This window comes from Cetorhinus maximus, chromosome 18 (genome assembly GCF_964194155.1).
Source record: "Cetorhinus maximus chromosome 18, sCetMax3.hap1.1, whole genome shotgun sequence".
Taxonomy (NCBI): Eukaryota; Metazoa; Chordata; class Chondrichthyes; order Lamniformes; family Cetorhinidae; genus Cetorhinus; species Cetorhinus maximus.
Window position 1 is genome coordinate 77,054,974 of NC_135896.1, and position 16,318 is coordinate 77,071,291.

Genomic DNA, 16,318 nt, shown 5'->3' on the forward strand with positions numbered 1-16,318 from the left:
GTCTTCCATAGACATATAAATAATAAAAGGATAGAAAAAGCAGGAGTAGGGCCGATTAGGGACCAAAAACAAAATTTATGCAGGATGATAGAGGGCATACGGCTGAGGCACTAAATTTGCACCTGTCTTTACCAAGGAAGAAAATGCAGCCAAAGTCATAGTGAAGGAGGGGTAGTTGAGACATTGAAAGGGCATTGATAAAGAGGAGGAATGAGAAATGCTGGCTGTACTTAAACTAGATAAATCACCAGGAGCAGATGAGATTTATCCACTCCTCCTCAGATACACTGGTGGTCCCAGAGGACTGGAGAATTGCCAATGTTACATCCCTGTCCAAAAAAGGATGTAAGGATAAACCCAGCATTTGCAGACCAATCGGTTTAACCTCAGTAGTGGCAAATTTTATAGAAATGATAATCTGGGACAAAATTAACAGTCACCTGGACAAATGTGGATTAATGAAGCAAAGATTGCAGGTATTGTTTAAGGGCAAATTGTGTTTAACTGGTTTGACTGAGTTTTTTGATGAGGTAACAGAGAAAGTTGATGAATGTAATGCAGTTGATGTGGTGATGCAGTGGGCTTCCAAAAGGCATTTGAAGTGCCACACAATTGGGCTTGTCAGCATGGAATAAAAGGGACAGTAGCAGTATGGATGCACAGTTGGCTGAGTGACTAGGAAACGGAGTTATGATGGAATGGATGTTTTTCGGACTGGAGGAAGGTACATACTGGGGTTCCTCAGAGGTTGGGACTAGGACTACTGCTCTCTTTGATCTATATTAAGGACCTAAACTTGGGTCTGCCTGGGTACTATTTCAAAAGTTACATATAACACAAATTTTGGAACCATGATCTGTGAGGAAGATAGTTATAGATAGGCTGCTGGAATGGGCAGACATGTGGCAGACCAAATTTAATGCAGAGAAATGTGAAGTTATACATTTTGTTAGGAAGGACAAGGAAAGGTAATATAAAACAAAGGATATAATTCTAAATGGGGTGCTGGAGGGGAGGGACTGCGGGGTATATGTGCACAAATCATTGAAGATGGCAGGACATGTTGAGAAAGCAGTTAATAAGGCTTACAAGATATTGGGCTTTATAAATAGAGGCATGGTGTACAAAAACAAGGAAGTTATGGTGAAAAAACAAAAACAGAATTACCTGGAAAAACTCAGCAGGTCTGGCAGCATCGGTGGAGAAGAAAAGAGTTGACGTTTCGAGTCCTCATGACCCTTCAACAGAACTGAGTAATATTAGGAGAGGGGTGAAATATAAGCTGGTTTAAGGTTGGGCGGGGGGGGGTGGGAGAGAGAGGTTGGGGGGGCTGTGGTTGTAGGGACAAGCAAGCAGTGATAGGAGCAGATAATCAAAAGATGTCACAGACAAAGGAACAAAGAGGTGTTGAAGGTGGTGATATTATCTAAACGAATGTGCTAATTAAGAATGGATGGCAGGACACTCAAGGTACAGCTCTAGTGGGGGTGGGGTGGAAAGACTGACAGGGCATTAAAGGTATAGATTTAGAAATAATGGAAATAGGTGAGAAAAGAAAAATCTATAAATTATTGTAAAAAACAAAAGGGAGGGGGAAGAAATGGAAAGGGGGTGGGGATGGAGGAGGGAGTTCAAGATCTAAAGTTGTTGAATTCAGTATTCAGTCCGGAAGGCTGTAAAGTACCTAGTCGGAAGATGAGGTGCTGTTCCTCCAGTTTGCGTTGGGCTTCACTGGAACAATGCAGCAAGCCAAGGACAGACATGTGGGCAAGAGAGCAGGGTGGAGTGTTAAAATGGCAAGCGACAGGGAGGTTTGGGTCTTTCTTGTGGATCGACCGCAGGTGTTCTGCAAAGCGGTCGCCCAGTTTGCGTTTGGTCTCTCCAATGTAGAGGAGACCGCATTGGGAGCAACGAATGCAGTAGACTAAATTAGGGGAAATGCAAGTGAAATGCTGCTTCACTTGAAAGGAGTGTTTGGGCCCTTGGACGGTGAGGAGAGAGGAAGTGAAGGGGCAGGTGTTGCATTTTCTGCGTGGGCATGGGGAGGTGCCATAGGTGGGGGTTGAGGAGTAGGGGGTGATGGAGGAGTGGACCAGGGTGTCCCGGAGGGAATGATCCCTACGGAATGCCGCCAGGGGGGGTGAAGGGAAGATGTGTTTGGTGGTGGCGTCATGCTGGAGTTGGCAGAAATGGCGGAGGATGATCCTTTGAATGCGGAGGCTGGTGGGGTGATAAGTGAGGACAAGGGGGACCCTATCATGTTTCTGGGAGGGAGGAGAAGGCGTGAGGGCGGATGTGTGGGAGATGGGCCGGACACGGTTGAGGGCCCTGTCAACGACCGTGGGTGGAAAACCTCGGTTATGGAAGAAGGAGGACATGTCAGAGGAACTGTTTTTGAAGGTAGCATCAACAGAACAGATGCGACGGAGGCGAAGGAACTGAGAGAATGGGATGGAGTCCTTACAGGAAGCGGGATGTGTGGAGCTGTAGTCGAGGTAGCTGTGGGAGTTGGTAGGCTTGTAATGGATATTGGTGGACAGTCTATCACCAGAAATTGAGACAGAGAGGTCAAGGAAGGGAAGGGAAGTGTCAGAGATGGACCATGTGAAAATGATGGAGGGGTGGAGATTGGAAGCAAAATTAATAAATTTTTCCAGGTCCCGACGAGAGCATGAAGCAGCACCGAAGTAATCATCAATGTACCGGAGAAAGAGTTGTGGGAGGGGGCCGGAGTAGGACTGGAACAAGGAATGTTCCACATACCCCATAAAGAGACAGGCATAGCTGGAGCCCATGCGGGTACCCATAGCCACACCTTTTATTTGGAGGAAGTGAGAGGAGTTAAAGGAGAAATTGTTCAGTGTGAGAACAAGTTCAGCCAGCCGGAGGAGAGTAGTGGTGGATGGGGATTGTTCGGGCCTCTGTTCAAGGAAGAAGCTAAGGGTCCTCAGACCATCCTGGTGGGGGACGGAGGTGTAGAGGGATTGGATGTCCATGGTGAAGAGGAAGCGGTTGGGGCCAGTGAACTGGAAATTGTTGATGTGACGTAAGGTGTCAGAGGAATCAAGGATGTAGGTGGGAAGGGACTGGACAAGGGGAGAGAGAAGGGAGTCAAGATAACGAGAAATGAGTTCCGTGGGGCAGGAACAGGCTGACACGATCGGTCTGCCGGGACAGGTCTGTTTGTGGATTTTGGGTAGGAGGTAGAAGCGGGCTGTCCAAGGTTGGGCGACTATCAGGTTGGAAGCTGTGGGAGGAAGATCTCCAGAGGAGATGAGGTCAGTGACAGTCCTGGAAACGATGGCTTGATGTTCAGTGGTGGGGTCATGGTCCAGGGAGAGTTAGGAGGAAGTGTCTGCGAGTTGACGCTCAGCCTCCGCGAGGTAGAGGTCAGTGCGCTAGATCGCCAGTTATGGTGATCCTTTACAAACCATTGGTTCAGCCTCATCTGGAGCACTGTGTCCAGTCCTAGGCACCACACTTTAAGAAGGATGTTAAGGCGTTAGAGAGGGTGAAGAAAAGATTTATGCAAATGTTTCTAGCAATGAGATACTTCAGTTATTAGTTTTAACTGGCAAAACTGGGGCTGTTCTCTTTAAAGAAGAGGAAGTTAATAAAGGTGTTCAAAGTCATGAGGGGTCTGGACAGATGGAGCACAGGATTTTTCAGATGGCGGGGTTTCCCACCCCACCACCAAAAAAGTCGGCAGGGAATGCTTCCCTGCTGATGTCGGCAACCCCCCAGTTACTTAGTGCTCCGTGGATTGTCAATTGACTGGAGATGAGAGTTCCACCCCCTCACTCAGGAGGAAGTCCCGCCTCAGAGAGCTTCCAGCCAATCTGATTGATATAGGTCAAGAAGGTAGGCTGAAGAGGAATCAAAAATGAACTTAAAAATTATATTGATGGAGGGGAAACCCCTCTGAGGTAATCTCTGGGGTTGTGGGGTTGCCTTGCCTGCCCGTCGCCTCCTCATTAAATAAAAAAGCTTCCTCCTGGCTGCCACTGGGAGGCTGCCTGCATTCAGCCGGCAGTCTCCATTCAGTGGGGAGGTCGCTTTTGTCGACAGCCTGGTAAAATGGCCCTCAATAGGGTATTTGAATATTTAAATTTGCTTCCTGCCTTTTTGTGGCAGGACCTGTCCAAAGCCGGTCCTGCTATTGCTAAAATTGTGGACATGGGACATAGTCGGGGAACCAATCCGGCACAAATCCCCCGGGATTTTATTGCACCCTCCGGCGTGATCCTGCCTCATGTAGGCCAGTAAAATTCTCTCCAGAGAGAAACTGTTTCCATTTGTGGAAGGGTCAAGAACCAGAGGACATCGATTTAAGGTGATTGGCAAAAAGAACCACAGGTAACCTGAGGAAAATCTTTTTCACACAGCAAGTGGTTACAATCTGGAGTGCACTGGCTGAGAATGTGGTGCAGGCAGATTCCATCGTAGCTTTCAAAGGTGAATTGTATAATTACCTAAAGAGGAAAAAACGTAGATCTACAGTGAAAAGGCAGGGGAGTAGAACTAGCTGAGTAGCTCTCACAGAGAGCCAGCACATGTTTGAGACTGAATGGCCTCATTCTATGCTTTAATCATTTTATGATTCTATGACAACTCAGAAACCAGCTTCTAATGTTTCAATTGCAGCAAAGCCTGATATAACACCGGGGGAATAAAATGGTACTTACAGTTCATAAAAACTGCATTTCATCTTCCTATCCACTTCAAATGTACCTATGAGAGAGCTGGTGGGGTGGGTGAGAGGGTGAAAATGGAGTGGGAGAGGGTGAGTGGGGTGAGTGAGAGGTGAGTGGGTGGGGGTATCAAGATCAAATCTTGTTGTAGGTTGCTGCATGTCTCCTGATTACTACTCTTATTATAGGAGAGCAGCACATTTTCTGCTCTCCTTACATACTCTCTTCTTAGTAAATAAAATTTAATGCAGTGTTTAATTGTTTATGCAAATTGTTTCTTCCACCTTTAAGGTTTAACTTAAATGTTGGAAAGAAAGGCTTGGTATTAAAAAATTATCATTGCATAAGTCTCTCTGCTTCATGAAAATGCTGTTCATACTATGATTATATCCCTTAACGCAGAACCGCCTATGGAATTGTTGGCAAATTTAGGAATCCTGAGTGTCAGTACTGCTTCCATTTAACTAGTATACACTCCAAGACTGAGCACTTCAGGCCATGTGACCAGTGTCCATGTCAAGACTGACTGGTCTCAGATTAGTATGCACAATTTAACTACACCTTAGACCATTTCAGTTAAGTTAAACGATAGTTACAATCTTCATCTTAAGTTTGTTAACTTTACTATCAGTTTGTATCATTGAAAATTGGAGGCTGGAGCAGAAGAGCTTTTGTTGCAAATGGTGGTATCAAAAGCAAAATACTGCAGATGCTGGAAATCTGAAATAAGAAGTAAAAAATGGAAAAACACTCAGCAGGTCAGACAGCATATGTGGGGAGAAAAACAGAGTTATCGTTTCAGGTCGATGACATTTCATCGGAACTCACCAGAGTTCATCATCTGTACTGATAGAACATATTGAGGCTAATAAGAGAGTAAATCATGAGCTCCGAGGTGAAAGCAGAGCAATGAGAGGGAAGAGCCTGGACTGTGGTTACCTACAAATTTTAAAACATAGCTAGAAAACTTACTTTGCAATTCCTCTGTGCCCCTCAGTGATGTTGAACCCTCTTCAGTACAGTTGACCTGAGACTGCCAAGCTCTCATCAATAGCTCCCACTGAGCACTGCCTCCAGTTTTAACTGGTCACAATCTCTTCAGATTGCTACATGCTCACATTTTGTCCTACAGTTGTGAAATGGTTTGATGTATCAGCTGGACTAATAGGAGGTATCAAATGCAAAATAAGAGGTTTTCTTGTGGTGGTAAACTCCCTTCACTTGGTATCCTGCTGTTAAGTTGTTGCATGGGAACATCCAGTCCTAGGCTGAGATGAGTCAGGAGTGTTCCATTCTACTGGGAGTCTCTTCCTGTCCCTGTCTCTGTCCATTTGAGTGCAGTTTTTATCAGTTCTGACTTCTACTATTTACAAAAAGAAACACGCACTGGTGATCATTCTTGGTCACCTTATCTGTTGGTTATACTTTGCAACCCCTTGGCAGCCCAAGAACATCCATGTTTCCTTGAATGCATCACCACTTTACTCAAACTTTACTGGATTGTTTCAAAGGAGTTACTCAAGTAATTTTCCTGGATCTCTGTTCCATATAAGTCTTTATTTTTCAATTAGAATTAGTTCATTTCTTGTGTTCCTGTCCATGATAACTGAGAACCCTAAACATTGGAGTCATTCTTGGACTTCTCAACTGTTGTCATTGCATTATTAGAAATTACAGTGGCCAGAACTGGATACAATGTTCCAAATGTGTCATCACAAATGGCTTATCTAAGGTTCCAATGACGTGTTTCAGTGTCTGTCCTTGAGATACATCTTGTACTTGAGCAACATTATCCCTGGTGTACTGCCTGAGTCCGGGATCAAAGAGTCCTGTGGTGTATCAGCTGCAGTGCAACAGTAACTTGACTTCTTAGCCTCATGTACACTGACAAAGGCAGAAAGGGATACAAGGGCCAACAGAATATTAAAGAGGAGGCTTTTAGCTCAGGCAGCATAGGGACAGGTATAGGCCTTTCAGCCCCTTGGGCCTCTTCTGCCATTTAATTGGATCATGGCTGAAATGAAACTTATCTTAAACTACCCATGATTTCTTCATATTCACAATCCCTTACCTAACAAACATTTGTTGATCTCAGTCTTGAAAATGTAAATCATCCTAGCATCCACAGCCTTTTGAGGAAGACAGTTCCAGATTACCACTACCCCTTGTGTGCCAAAGTGCGCCCTCATTTTACTTTTGAATGATTTTAGATAGTGCCTCTTGATCTGGAGACCCTCGCCAGAGGAAATAGCTTCTAGGCACTGAATCCATCTATTTATCATTTTAAGGACCTCAACTAGATCACCCCAAAGCAGCAAGCAGGGATTGACAGCACCTCATTGTGAAAAGCCAGCAACACTGTCCATACAACATGTGCTAAGTCATACATAAGGATACAGCGGCCTAAATGTTCAATCTCAGCCATTAGATATTGTCCCAGGCAGCATGCAAAATTCCTGTTGCCTGCTCATTGCCATGATTCAGCTGTGTAGCCACTGTTACCTGCACTATTCATTGGCTGATGCCTGTTTGGGAGGCAGGATATCAGGTGATTGTGATGTTACTTAAAGGCACCTGACATATCTTAAAAAGGCGATGCACTCTGGCTACAGAAGGATGGAAATGCAGAAATGGCTGCTGCAAGTACACCAAAGTGCTCCTATGCAGCCTTGGACAACCTGGTGCAAGCTGCTGTCTGAAGGTGAGAGATCCTGAAGGCCTCCTAGGATACCACTCTGTTGCCGATGACAAAACGTCACTGAAGAGGTGAATTCCAGGAGCTTAGATCCAAGGATATGCCTCAAATGCTGCAAAAGAAATTCAATGGTCTCACTAGAGTTGTTAAGGTAAGAATCCTGCTCTCTCACTCTCTGCTCACACCTCAACTACCTCCAGCCTCATGATTCACAATACTCTTGCTTCCCTTCATTCACCTGCAACCAGTACAGTGCGCCTCCTTCTCACCCTATTCATGTTAACCACCATTGCAAACCTCACTTCCCCACACGTCACATGTGATACATTGCATACAGCTATTCTCACATGATAGGCATGTTCTTTAAATAGCTCACAAGACTCTCATTGACATGTTCCCTTATTTATTGCTGGAGAAGGACACATACAACTTGTTAGAGTGATTTAAATGATCAAAGTATTCCAGCATCCTTTTCCTTAGCATTTTTAGCATTAGAGTCAATGTGTAGGAAAAGGAAAATATTAACCTTGACTCTATGTAGGAACAAAAGACAGTTTGTAAATGCAAGGTCAAAGGATGATAAACACCCAGGTCAAGGAAAGGTTCATACCCTGCTAAGAAACTAGTTATCAAGAAGCCATATGATATAATAAACAAAGCTTGTAGAATAGATTCAAAGGATGAAAGGATTAAAAGGGGCCAATCACCTAAAAAGATAACCTCAGTAAAACATGTAACTATGTATCATATTTTATATAGGTTGTATTTTATATTGTATAAGACCTATTTTAAAACCAGAGCATTCTCAAGGTGGTCAGGAGCCATGCAGCCATAAAGAGCCAGAGCTGGTTGCTCCAGGCTTAAGAACCAGGCTGTGTTGTTCTTTTGGGATCAGAATATGCACGTGAGGTTGACAGACCCTACTTGCATTATTTGCATGTCATTTAATATAATAAATGTTAATGGTCGATGTATGAAAACTCATTAAAAACCACTTAGGTGTGTATCATGAGCGGAGTTATTGTCGGCAAAATAACAAACCTTTGTTATGACAGTAGTAATGAGGAAATCTGCTATCATTGACATTATGTGTGGGCAGAAAGAAATCATGATTTGACAAATTAACATCTTGGACTCTGAAACAGAAACATAATAGATTCCCTATTTTTCTTTAAACAGGAGACCATGGTCTTCAGGACCACATGAATATTGGCAGTGCATGATCCTGAAAGTAGTTCTTTGACAAAAATTGCTTCATAGAGTTACAAAATGACTTTTGAAAATTTTTTTTTATTCCTTCATGACAGATCCCAAACAGCATTGGTGAGCAGGCTATTAAGTGAGTGCCGCTTGATAGTACTGTCAGTGACACCTTCCATCACTTTGCTGATGTTTGAGAGTAGACTGCTGGGGTGGTAATTGGCTGGATTGGATTTGTCCTGCTTTCTGAGGAAAGGTTATACGTGGACAACTTTATAGCTAGTGTTGTAACTGTATTGGAACAGCTTGACTAGGAGTGTGACCAGTTCTGGAGCACAAGTCTTCAGCACAACAGTCGGATGGATGTTACTGGGGCCCATAGCCTATAGTTTTAAGAAATCTGATAATAGGTCATCAACCTGAAATATAGGGGGGATTTTGTCAACAGTGTGCCACCCTGATGGCAAAACCTGAAATGTATGCCGCTTCCACTATCTTGCTTTTTCCTTTGTCCCACGCGATTACAATTAAAATTTAAAGTGCCAGCTGCATGCATGGGAGACACATGCGATCATGAGATGGGGAAAGCTTTTTAGCGGTGAAATCTGCCATCAGCTGACAATACACAGCTACAAGTGGGCTATAAAAAAGCCTCCTGGTCAAACAGGGAGGCTCTTCATCACAGCCAAAAGTTTTCCTGCCCAACTCCTTTGCTATTAACTTAAGACTTGAGAGCACAAAGGTGGCATGGATGCTTTTCAAAATTAAGTATCACTTATAAATATTTCACATTACATTGGTTTCACTTTATTCATGTGTGCATCATCATTATTTGTTGAGACTAACTTAGTCAGAGAGCTAAGATATACAGCCTCACGCATTGATGGTTACAGGGGTGGTAGGGACATTTCCTTTATTGTGGAAGAAGTAATGTTTTGTGCTTTTTTTGTTCACTCTCTATTGAATGTTTGTGTTAGTGTCCGGTGTTGTACTTGCCACTCTGTGGGACATGGCTGAACTTCAGGCTCAGTTTCAGCCTTTCCTTCTATGCACTGTAAAGGACCTTTTGTCTGAGATCATTCTCAGCAAGGATAATTGAAATGCTGTAGGTGAACTCAAAGCCCTGTAAGGACTCTGCCAGCCAACACCCACACACATTTGGACAGTGCTTGCACCACCCTTTGGGCCGTACATTTTCTTACCTTGACTGACTGTTCCTACCATCTGGCCCCTGGGCAGGACCCAGGCCCTTCCCACTTCACTCCTGCATGCCAACCACACCCTCTACCCTCCTTTGGATCTTTCTTCCACTCCTCCATACCACCGGCCCCACTTCCCACCACTGACTTACCTTTGCTGGTCCCAAGCCTCCATGCAAACTGCCATTCTCCTGCTCCCCTCCCGTGATACATAAAGTTAAACAAGGAAAACTGCTGACACACATTTGCATGAAGCCAACTAGTGCACCCCATCTTTAAACAAACGTGAACCGGGTGCCATGAGATTCTCGTGTGCTGCTGTCTTTATCTTGAAGGCAGGACATAATTAGAAAAAATGTTTTATGCTGATGAGTATTCATAGCATAATGAGTATTCATGAGTATTGCAAGTATGAACCCGCCACAGGCCAGTATGAGGCTTGACACACTGCTGACTTAATTTCTGCATTTCAACCCACTGTCAGGAGATCAAATTTTGCATCCTGCCTAATTAAGTCACCCCGTATGCCACATTTCCTGCTCTTGTGAGCTCAATAAAATCCCTCCCATTAACTTTCTTTCTCCACAGATGTTGCCTGATCAGCTGAGTACTTCCAGCATTTTCTGTTTTTATTCCAGATTTCCAGCATCTGATTTGTATTATTTGCACGTCATTTATTAAGATAATGCAGAACTTTTATCTGTCTCTGTATGAAAACTTATTATAGAAACAAGTCGGCCATGAATTGTAATCAGAGTTATTGTTGCTGGACTAACAACCCTTTGTTACAATGGTAACTACAAGAAAATCGGCTTGAGTAACTCCTTAGGATGTGACCAGGGGAGAAATTGAAACCTGCCTCCACATCCTTTTCCCCATTGGGCTATCATGGGCAGGGGCAGAGTCATGGCAACTGGCAATACTGGAGGAGATGCTTCACAGGGACTTCACCCTTTATATTCTTCTCCCTAATTAATTCTATTTCACAGCACACGCTCTGCATGACAAACTGCAGATGCCTTTCACTTGCCACCTCTTCCTCCCTGCTCCCCCGTCACACTAAAACCTAACTCTCATTCCTCTCTTTTATTTCTGACAGTCTCTGCCAGTGGAAGAAGAGTTCAGCCTTCCTGAAGATGCATCATTAGTTAATCACACTCTTGTGTAAAATTCACCAGTTCAGGGTATGAAAGGCCAGAATCCGTCAAGAACGTGTACTTTACTAAGTCTAAAGAATTTTACTTGACGGTCAGGCACGGCACTTTTACCAGAAAGATAGAAGTAGTTTCTCATGCAGTCTTTTCCTGGTGAGCACAGTTCAAGGAAGGAGGAGTAATTGGGTCCAAAAACAAAAATAGCTGGAAAAACTCAGCAGGTCTGACAGCATCTGCGGAGAGGAATACAGTTAACGTTTCGAGTCCATATGACTTTTCATCAGAACTAAGGAAAAATAGAAAAGAGGTGAAATATAAGCTGTTCGAGGGGGCAGGTAGAGCTGGATAGAGAGCCAGTGATAGGTGGAGGCAAAGAAGAGATTGCCAAAAATGTCATAGACAAAAGGACAAAGGGGTGTTGACGGTGGTGATATTAGCTTAAGGAATGTGCTAATGGTGACATTAAGAGTAGAAAGCAGGACGAACAAGTGACAGATAGCCCTAGTGGGGGTGGGGTGGGGGGAAGGGATCGAAATGGGCTAAAAGGTGGAGATAAAACAATGGATGGAAATAAATATAAAAATAATAGAAATAGGTGGGAAAAGAAAAATATATGAAAAAAAATTATAAATTATTAGAAAAAAGGGGAACGGAAAGGGGGTAGGGATGGAGGAGAGAGTTCATGATCTGAAGTTGTTGAACTCAATGTTAAGTCCGGAAGGCTGTAAAGTGTCTGATCGGAAGATGAGGTGTTGTTCCTCCAGTTTGCGTTGAGCTTCACTGGAACATTGCAGCAGGCCAAGGACAGACATGTGGGCATGAGAGCAGGGTGGTGTGTTGAAATGGCAAGCGACAGGAAGGTCTGGATCATGCTTGCGGACAGACCGAAGGTGTTCCGCAAAGCGGTCACCCAGTCTGCGTTTGGTCTCTCCAATATAGAGGAGACCGCATTGGGAGTAGCAAATGCAGTAGACTAAATTGAGGGAAGTGCAAGTGAAGTGCTGCTTCACTTGAAAGGAGTGTTTGGGCCCTTGGACAGTGAGGAGGGGGGAAGTAAAGGGGCAGGTGTTGCGCCTTCTGCGGTTGCATGGGAAGGTGCCGTGGGAGGGGGTTGAGATGTAGGGGGTGATGGAGGAGTGGACCAGGGTATCCCAGAGGGAATGGTTCCTATGGAATGCCGACAGGGAGGTTGAAGGGAAGATGCGTTTGATGGTGGCGTCATACTGGAGTTGTAGGAAATGGCGGAGGTAGATCCTTTGAATGCAGAGGCTGGTGGGGTGATAAGTGAGGACAAGGGGGACCCTATCGTGGTTCTGGGAGGGAGAGGAAGTAATCGGGTCCTTTGTCTTGGGTGACCAGAATGTCCCTCTCCTGCGCCATCTTCTGGATCTCCTGAAAATCATTGTACAACAATGCATTGTTTTATATAATTTTCTTTTTTGGTTCAGCTACTGGACATATTACCACACTTGGATTTGCTTTCAATCCTTATAGTTCTTTAGGTCTCATTTCTTATCTCTGCAACTGCCAGTGTCGTTGGAAAATTAGCCTTGTAGCTTGAGAGTGAGCTGAGAGTGACTGCCCTTGACATCAAGGCCGCATTTGACCGAGTGTGGCATCAAGGAGCCCTAGCAAAACTGGAGTCAATGGGAATCAGGAGGAAGATTCTCCACTGGTTGCCATCATACCTAGCACAAAAGAAGATGGTTGTGGTTATTGGGGGTCAATCATCTCCGCTCCAGGACATCACTGCAGGAGTTCCTCAGGTTAGTGTTCTCGGCCCAACCATCTTCAGCTGTTTCATCAATGACCTTCCTTCCATCATAAGGGTCAGAAGTGGGGATATTCACTGATGATTGCACAATGTTCAGCACCATTCACGACTCCTCAGATACTGAAGCAGTCCATGTCCAAATGCAGCAAGACATGGGCAATATTCAGGCTTGGGCTGACAAGAGGCAAATAACATTCGCGCCTCACAAGTGCCAGGCAATGACCATCTCCAACAAGAGAGAATCTAACCATCGCCCCTTGATGTTCAATGGCATTTCCATCAATGAATCCCCCACTATCAACATCCTGGGGGTTACCATTGACCAGAAACTGTACTGGACTAGCCATATAAATACTGTGGCTACAAGAGCAGGTCAGAGGCTAGGAATCCTGTGATGAGTAGCTCACCTCCTGACTCTCCAAAGCTTGCCTACCATCTGCAAGGTACAGGACAGGATTGTGATGTAATACTCTCCACTTGGCTGGATGAGTGCAGCTCCCATAACACTCAAGAAGCTTGACATCGTCCAGGACAAAGCAGCCCACTTGACTGGCATCACATCCACACACATTCGCTCCCTCCACCACTGATGCACAGTAGCAGCAGTGTGTACCATCTACAAAATGCACTGCAGAAATTCACCAAGGCTCTTTAGACAGCACCTTCCAAACCCACGACCACTTCCACCTAGAAGAACAAGGGCAGCAGATAGATGGGAACACCACCACCTGGAAGTTTCCCTCCAAGCCACTCACCATCCTGACTTGGAAATATATTGCCACTCCTTCACTGTCACTGGGTCAAAATCCTGGAACTTCCTTCCTAACAGCACTGTGGGTGTACCTATACCACATGGACTGCAGCGGTTCAAGAAGGCAGCTCACCACCACCTTCTCAAGGGCAACTAGGGATGGGCAATAAATGCTGGCCTAGCCCGCGAAGCCCACATCCTGTGAATGAATTAAAAAAAAGCTTACCAAGATTCCAGCTAGTCTTGCTAGCACATGCTTGTCTCTTCAAGTATCCTGGACAGTAAGCAAGGAACATTGGATGCACTCTGATTACGACTACGTTAGCAGTTCTGTGTTGCGTTCCCTTGTTGTTCATACTTTTAACCAAATTCTGTCCTTTGCTAAGTCCATCCTTTTATCTATTTCATGATTCCGTCAATGGAACCTCTCCTGATAGCTCTCAGAGCTGCCTTGGAAGCTCAAATTACTTCACCTTGGCTTCAGAGGACAGCACTAAGAGGGGCACCTCACTCCAGCACCCTGTTCTTTCGCAGACCCCAAAGAGTGCTAAGATGTAGCCCCGAGAGGGTGGCCTAGGCCCCATGGGAGAGGTACATGCTGTCCTCTCTCAGGATGGCAGCATACCTGCTCCCCCAACCACCACTTCCTTTATCAATGCCACACAGCCAGCGGGCACAGACTAATCTGGCTCACGCTAAGGTGCAAGTTGCTCGAGGTCATCCACCATGGCCATCTGAAAAGTGCTTAACGCAAGCTCAGCAGCCTTTCACTCTCAAGTTGTAACCACTGGGAAACACTTTGTTATCAGTAGCTTAGGTAAATGACCACACAAGACAGGATCAAAAAGGTTCCGCATTTGATTTAAACTTTCACAAATAGCCCAAGGACAGTTGGCTACCATAATTGCACGTGCGCTTTTACATTGGGTGTTGGTGAAATTGGACCAATTGCAATGGACCCGGAGTATTTCACAAATGGTTAGATGGTACATGATATGTATGTTTTTTCTGCATGTCTGGAGTGTGCACATGCCTGGAGTGTACACATGTCTGGAATCTACATGTGTCTAAAGCACCAGGCACCTGTGCTCTGAGGGGAGGTTACGGTTCCTTTTCCTTTACTCCTGTAGGCAGATGCTAGTTTCTCCCCTGCCCATTTTAACTGACAGTGTCATATGCAGAGTTGCAATGATGCCTGAAGCTTGAGCCTTGTGGAAAGTGAATAAATTCCCACCATTAAAGTCGGTTCCCAAGCAGGATTACTGGCAACAGTTTAATAAGTCACCACTGGTCGCACTGCCAAGTGGAAGTGGTCTGTTGGTGGACTGCAAGTTCTGACTGAATTTGAAATCCTGCGCTTGAAGTGGAGGCAAAGGTTGTGACTCGGAACCACTCGCCCAGGCCAGCAGCTGCCAAACTGTGGTGCAGAAATTAGACTGGCAGCTGGGTTAGAGTTAGGGTTAGGATTAAGGTGAGGGTTTCATTCAGGTTAGGTTTAGGATGGCAGCGGGCTTAAAGTTAGGGCCAAGGTATCGGCAGGGTTATGGTTGAGTTAGAGTCAGGGTGGTGGCAACAACTGGATTAGGGTCAGGGTCAGGTTGGTGGCTGGGTTAGGATTTGGTTAAAATCAGAGTTACGGTGACAGCTGGATTAGGGCAATAGTTAGGCTGGTTTAGGGTCAACACAGGGTGGCTGCTGGGTTAATGTTAGGGCTAGGGTTAGAGAAGTGACTTGATTAGGATTAGGTTCACAGTGACAGCTGGTATAGGGTTAGGATTACTATTGCAATTGGGCTGGGTCAGGGTTTGGGTGACAGCATAATTAGGGAGTGTATGTGCGCAGTCGGATAATTGTTCTCTCTTGTTTTTGTATTCTTATATCTTGAGTTTTTTTTTCATTGATGCTTGCTAGTATTGTTAGGCTGATGCTTTCTATTATTTTTTATTCAGTCTTACTTGCCATTATTTATCCTTGCCTGGGGTTATAATAATGGGGTTCAGTTCACATCAAACTGTGATTTCCTATATTAGGATTGCTTAATCTGGGGGTGCAATTTATTTGCATGTTGCAGATGGCTTTAGTATTGAGAGTTGGTGTCCAAGGTATATGTTAGATTCTTAAAAGAGGGTATGTATATTTGAAAACACAGGCATGCTTAAGAGCAAGATAATGATCATGGTTGAAAGTATTTTAGGTTGAAGGATTAGTCTCATACTTTTTTAGTGCGCTGGCCCCTTAAACTCTTTTGCATGGCAACTTAAAAGGGCTAACTTCTGTGCTACCTGCATAGAAAGCACAGCTTCAAAGGGACTTTGGTCATTCGGCTAAGAGTCATGTTTAGGATGCTGCTGAGTCAGGGTCATGATAGGGTTGTAGTTAGAGTTAGGATAGCAGTTGAATTAGAGTCATGGTTAGGGTTAGGATGGTGGCTGGGTTAAGGTGATGTTGGGTTCATATCAGGGTTAGGGTGGGGTTAGTTAGTAGTAGGGTTGGGTAGCTCTGGGTTAGTATCAGGGTCAGGTCAGAGTTATGGTGGGGCTGGGGTTAGTATCAGTTTTAGGGTGAAGTTGGGTTAGTATTAGAATTAAAACATCCTTCAAAGACATGCCATTACCACACCTTTTGCATCTGATTCTCATCTTCACCATATACACTACATCTGTAGGATTCACACATTCCTCAGAGTCACACATAGCTCTGTCGTACTCCCTTTGCAGAAAGAGGGGCAGCACAGAATTCCAGGGAAAGAGCCAGGGCTGGTGGAGGGCCGCAGGACATAGTTGAAGTGAACTGAATGGAGAACCAGGAAGTTGAGATCAGCAGCACTCTAAGCACCTTGAGAATTGGTAATGGT